Raw genomic sequence first — 6533 nt, 5'->3', positions numbered from 1 at the left:
GTTTAGTCGCGATATTACAAACATCAACTCTTTCGATTGATATATTTGGTATTAATCAACTTTAAACTGAAATCTTGTGGTCTAATGCTATATTAAACTATTGATTTATGATAAGCCTATGAACTCACTCAACCTCGTGTTAACTTTTTAAGCATGTTTATTCTCAGGTACTTAAATATTGCTTCCGCTGTGTATTTACTAATTGAAAGCAACATTACAACGAGTCATTCATGGATAATTTGAAAGACTTGCATTTGCTAAATTGATGATGATTGCTTGCTATGCTTGGAGTCTTCATTATATATCATATCAATTAAAGACATTTAATGCGTTGTTCATTAAATACAAGCTAATGACTATTTATCTTCCGCTGCAAAAACTCAATAAATGTAATAAAACGCCTCATATAGAATCGTTCTCATTATACGATTGCTTGATTTGATATATTAGTCAAAAATACCCCAGGCCCTATTTGGGGGTGTGACAACTACTTCTCGCTCTTCCGTGCCCCGGTATGTGTGATTAAAAAAATTCTTTTATCTTATCTGGAGTGTATGAGGAAAAAATTCTTTTGGGGCGGGTCGGGTTCGGGTAACAAAATTGCGTGGGTCAAATGGGAAAATACACTTTTATCTTATCGGGATGGGGGGGTTGAACATCGGGTCATTAAAAAATAAAAACCTTGCTTTGTTGAGGAAATGGTGGTGGAGGCTCAAAACCGAAACCGGAACTTTTTGGGTCAAAATTATTAAAAGCATTTACGGTGATTGCGGAGGTCTTTGTAACATCGGCCATTTTTTTTTATACACAGCGGAAGACTTTATTAATAAACACAGTATAGGTCACGTCATTACATTAATCCATGTAATTAAGTTTACGTTTACACCACGGTGTTACGTTATCACAAAACATTATTTAAACAAAAGTCCACATCAGAGTCGGGTTGTCAAACATATCTTCTGCATCAGCACCTATCCCGACTAGCAGTACCTAAACATGCAAGAGGAAAATATGTGGGGGATTAGCACACCGCGAAGTGAATGGAATCTATCTAACAGATATAGCTTAAGCCACACACACAAGCTATATACTAACAACAACACTTGCTAACTACCAACTAGCATACAATAAGACAATACGAGGATCGGCGGCTTGTACGAGCACACGACTCCCAGCTGATCGTTCCCGAGTCTATCGATAGTCCCTGCTACTCAATTCACATTATAGTTATCCAGATGCAGGGGGTGCATCGTTCACACTATACTTCACAATTAGTAGCCTATGGACCCAACCTCCCCTAGGCACGGTTGACCTCATACGGACTCTAACCTCTCCTAGGCACGGTCTAGAGTCCCCAGTCTCCCTAGGCCCGACTGGTGCCAGTCACACAGTGTACACATTATTCACATACAACATCAGGCAAACGATATTATTCTATCATAGCAATTCCTACACTATGCATGGTAAAAGAGTCAACCACAGTAGCATGATATGCTACTTAAACTCTATCCGTAGATAGACCCACTCACCGAATACCAGCAACTAGCTCAGATAATATATCACTGAGCGACTTCCTTATCCTTATCAGCTGAACATAAGGCAAATCAAGTTAGTTTCTGTCCGTTAACGCAAAATAGCACAGTACAGAAAATCAGTCACAAAAAGCGCCGCTAAAAGTCCATCTAACACTTATGCACTTTCAAAATTTACATTCTGAACACCAAAATACAAACGGGCAGCATAACAGCTAGAAAATAGCACTTTGGTAAAACATTCTGCCCTGAACACACAGTAAGTCGACTGTCTCCTCAATCGGTCGACTGACGTAGACAGTCAGTCGACTGTTGACACAACCGGTCGACTGACTTTCCCAATCGGTCGACTTATTTGGTATTTCCACAATCGACCGAAAGTCAAACTCAGTCGGTCGGTTCACTCGCCAGTCGGTCGACTGTCGATCGATAGTCAGCCGACTGTGTTCATCATCTACAGATTCTGAACACAACCTACGGACTTCAAGCTAAATTCACCAAAACTCGATCTAGAGCTCGTTTTCGACACCAAAACTTACCACAACTCAATTACTATGTAGCGACCCCGACAAATCGTCAAGTGACGGCGTCGTCTACATGGGTCCCATTACCTGGTCATAAGTCTTTATGACAACGTTTGACCAAAATATGTCGCCTTCATTTCAACATAAAGATTGTTTCCAAAGTTTAAAAGAATTGTTCAACCAAAAGTTAAGTTACAAGGTTATAAGTACAAATGAAATCTAGGCGACACGGTTTAAAGTAAAGTCATAAGACACTCCATGAAATGCATGTATACTCGACATCCAATGCAAGTATCAAATAATGAGCGGAAGCATGTATCACCTAAGTTCAGGGACCTGAGAAAAACATAGAGAATCTGTCAACGAAAACGTTGGTGAAATCATAGGTTTAAATAAGTAAGTGAGTAATAGTAAGTTGAACCACAAGATTTGCAACATCGATAAAGTCGTAGTACATTCTAAAAGTTAATATTCACGAGCACTCAATTATCAAAGCTTAACATTCCGTCCGTTGAACCCCGTAATAATAGTGTTAGAACATACACTGTTTCCCGAAAATATATTTCACCCGTAGACGGTAGCGAACCGTCCGAAGTGAGGGTTTGTCAAACCCATATGGCCATATAACATAAGTTCTCGCTTACACCATCTGATGTAACTAATGATAATCGAATTGAGGATTTGTGTTCAAACTCGTATGTAGAATGTTTGTTTTCCCTGTACTTGTGTTCACGTAGTTTAAAAGAACGTTTATGTTTTCTCATCCCAAAAGTAAGTTAAAAAAAAAGAGTAAAAGTGGGACTATGATCTCACCTTGTATGCACGAACCAAAAAGTACTTCGACAAGTAACGTGTGCAAAGAACAATGCTAGTCTTGACCTAAACAAATGGGTTGTATCAATAACGATAGTCACGAAGGGTCAAAGATGTTCAATTAGTCCTATGGCTCAATACGACTCGATTAATATAGCATGTGAATCAAATCATCAAGTTTCATGCAAGACACAAGTATAAAAGCATGTTAGAAAGATTGCATAATTAATTGGTTAAGTTTGACAAAAAGTCAAACTTTGGTCGGTCAAAGTCAACAAAAAGTCAACACGTTCGGGTCGGGTCCCGAACTATTTTTCTGAGGTTTTTAATCATGTATGAGCATGTTAGGACAAGTTACATGTGAATCGGAGGTGCGTAGCATAGCAAACATTATTCGAAAATTGACAAAGTTGGACAGACCATAATGGCGCGCCGCGCGGGTGTATGGCGCGCCGCGCCATTACCTGTGCAGAGAGTTCTGGCAGTTTTTAAGTTTTATGCATGAACCTAACTTCAAACAATCACCATTTATGATCCGCAAACAATCAAGACAAGTATCTTATACCGTTGGGAAGGTAATTTGACGAGGAAAACAACTAAACACATATCATCAATCAAACTTCCACTTGCAACAACCAAAAACCGCAATTAATGTTCCTCATTCAATGCATACAAGTCATAAATGCAATTTAATGATTTGGCAACCAAATTACATGAACGATATGCCGTTTCGAAGGTAATTAAGCATACAACACAACCTAACACTTACAATTAACATTACCAAGCATTTAATGCATCAAGATTCAATTTACTTCTATCAAACCCTAACCCAAAATCACAAATTCCACAATCATGATTATGAAACTAATCCATGTCAACCTACATACCAATTTGAAGCTAGTGATGTTAGGAACATAATTAAAACATGAACTTTCATCATCAAACAACATATGAACACCTAAAACTCAAGATTATGCAAGTGTTCTTTCATAATGAACTAGTTACATCAAAATTGCAAGAACAAGCATACAAATCACATAATCATACTAGACTTGAGCCATAGACACTAATTAACAACTTTATAACTCAAAAATCTCAAGAACACATAAAATTAGTGATTTTAGAAAGTTACCCAAAATTGATGAAATCGGTATGGAATCGAAGAGGAGATCACGAGGAGTTCAAATATGTAATTTGTTTTGATTGAATCCTTCTTGAACGAATTTGGATGATGATTTCCTTTTGATGAAATTTGAAAAAAATATGGAAGTATTTTAGAAAAAGAGAAATGAATGGATAATGGTGGGGAGGTGGTTGACTTAGTCAAAAGCTAGTCACCACTTTGGTGTTTTGGCGAAACTAGTCCCTCGAGTTCGGTTGCGGGTGCGTTAAATTACCTAAACATGATAATTTAAAACGCGTATTAACGAGATGTGTTATAAACATATAACGGAACTTAAATAGTTAAACGGAAAATTGACGGAAAAAGACGGGATGTTACATTACCTACACCTTAAAAGAAATTTCGTCCCGAAATTTAAGCAGGCGTAGTAATCGTAGTTTCTTCCTCAGAATCTGACGTTTCCGGAACCGGAAATAGATGAGGGTGTTTCTTTCGCATTTGATCTTCCCTTTCCCAAGTAAACTCGGGTCCTCTTTTGGCGTTCCATCGGACCTTAACAATCGGGATCCGGCTTTGTTTTAATTCCTTCTCGACGTAGTCCACAATTTCAACCAGTTCCTCCACAAAATGGAGTTTGTCATTAATAGTAAGTTCCTCGAGAGGGACGACGATATCGGGCTCGGCGAGACACTTCTTCAAGTTAGATACATGAAAAGTAGGATGGACGGAGCTTAGTTGAGGCGGAAGATCTAAACGATACTCAACGGTTCCAACACGCTCTAAGATTTCGAAAGGTCCAACATACCGCGGATTTAGTTTCCCACGTTTCCCAAAACGGATGACACCTTTCCAAGGTGCGACTTTTAACATGACGCGGTCACCGACTTGAAATTCGAGGTCTTTGCGTCTTTTGTCGGTATAGCATTTTTGACGACTCCGGGCCGTCCGAAGCCTATCTCGGATTTGAAGAATCTTCTCGGTGGTTTCGTGAATGAGTTCGGGCCCGGAAATTTGAACGTCACCCACTTCGGCCCAACAAAGAGGAGAGCGACATTTTTGACCATATAACGCTTCAAAAGGTGCGGCCTTAATACTCGCGTGATAACTATTGTTGTAAGAGAATTCGGCGAGAGGTAAGTGATTGTCCCAAGCTTTTTCAAAATCAACAACGCAGGCTCGTAACATATCCTCTAAGGTTTGTATTGTACGTTCACTTTGCCCATCGGTTTGGGGATGATATGCGGTGCTCATGTCCAAACGCGTTCCCAACGCTTCTTGTAACGTACGCCAAAATCTAGAAACGAAACGACCATCTCGGTCGGAGATAATCGATAAAGGTACACCGTGTCGGGCTACAATCTCCTTAATGTATAGTCGTGCAAGTTTCTCCATTTTGTCGGTCTCTTTCATGGCGAGAAAGTGCGCGGATTTGGTGAGGCGATCGACAATGACCCAAATAGTATCATAACTGCCCGACGTTTTTGGTAGTTTGGTGATAAAATCCATCGTGATCCTTTCCCACTTCCATTGCGGGATCTCGGGTTGTTGAAGTAACCCGGACGGTCTTTGGTGTTCGGCTTTGACTTTTGCGCAGGTCAAACATTTGGCAACGTATCTAGCAACTTCCTTTTTGATGTTCGGCCACCAATATTGTTCTTTAAGGTCATGGTACATCTTATTGGCGCCGGGATGAATCGAGTATCGTGATTTGTGGGCTTCGTCTAAGATGAGGTTTCATAAATCGCCATATCTAGGCACCCAAATCCTTCCGGCGTAATATCGAAGTCCGTTCTCCTTAACTTCGAATCGAGAGACGAGGATGTTTAAAAGTTCACGTCCGATGTGGTTGTCTTTAAGAGCCTCCTCTTGAGCTACACGAATGGGTTGTATCAATAACGATAGTCACGAAGGGTCAAAGATGTTCAATTAGTCCTATGGCTCAATACGACTCGATTAATATAGCATGTGAATCAAATCATCAAGTTTCATGCAAGACACAAGTATAAAAGCATGTTAGAAAGATTGCATAATTAATTGGTTAAGTTTGACAAAAAGTCAAACTTTGGTCGGTCAAAGTCAACAAAAAGTCAACACGTTTGGGTCGGGTCCCGAACTATTTTTCTGAGGTTTTTAATCATGTATGAGCATGTTAGGACAAGTTACATGTGAATCGGAGGTGCGTAGCATAGCAAACATTATTCGAAAATTGACAAAGTTGGACAGACCATAATGGCGCGCCGCGCGGGTGTATGGCGCGCCGCGCCATTACCTGTGCAGAGAGTTCTGGCAGTTTTTAAGTTTTATGCACGAACCTAACTTCAAACAATCACCATTTATGATCCGCAAACAATCAAGACAAGTATCTTATACCGTTGGGAAGGTAATTTGACGAGGAAAACAACTAAACACATATCATCAATCAAACTTCCACTTGCAACAACCAAAAACCGCAATTAATGTTCCTCATTCAATGCATACAAGTCATAAATGCAATTTAATGATTTGGCAACCAAATTACATGAACGATATGCCGTTTCGAAG

This window comes from Rutidosis leptorrhynchoides, chromosome 3, assembly GCF_046630445.1.
Source record: "Rutidosis leptorrhynchoides isolate AG116_Rl617_1_P2 chromosome 3, CSIRO_AGI_Rlap_v1, whole genome shotgun sequence".
Taxonomy (NCBI): domain Eukaryota; kingdom Viridiplantae; phylum Streptophyta; class Magnoliopsida; order Asterales; family Asteraceae; genus Rutidosis; species Rutidosis leptorrhynchoides.
The sequence above is the reverse complement of the archived record's forward strand: the minus strand, read 5'-3'. Positions refer to the sequence as shown.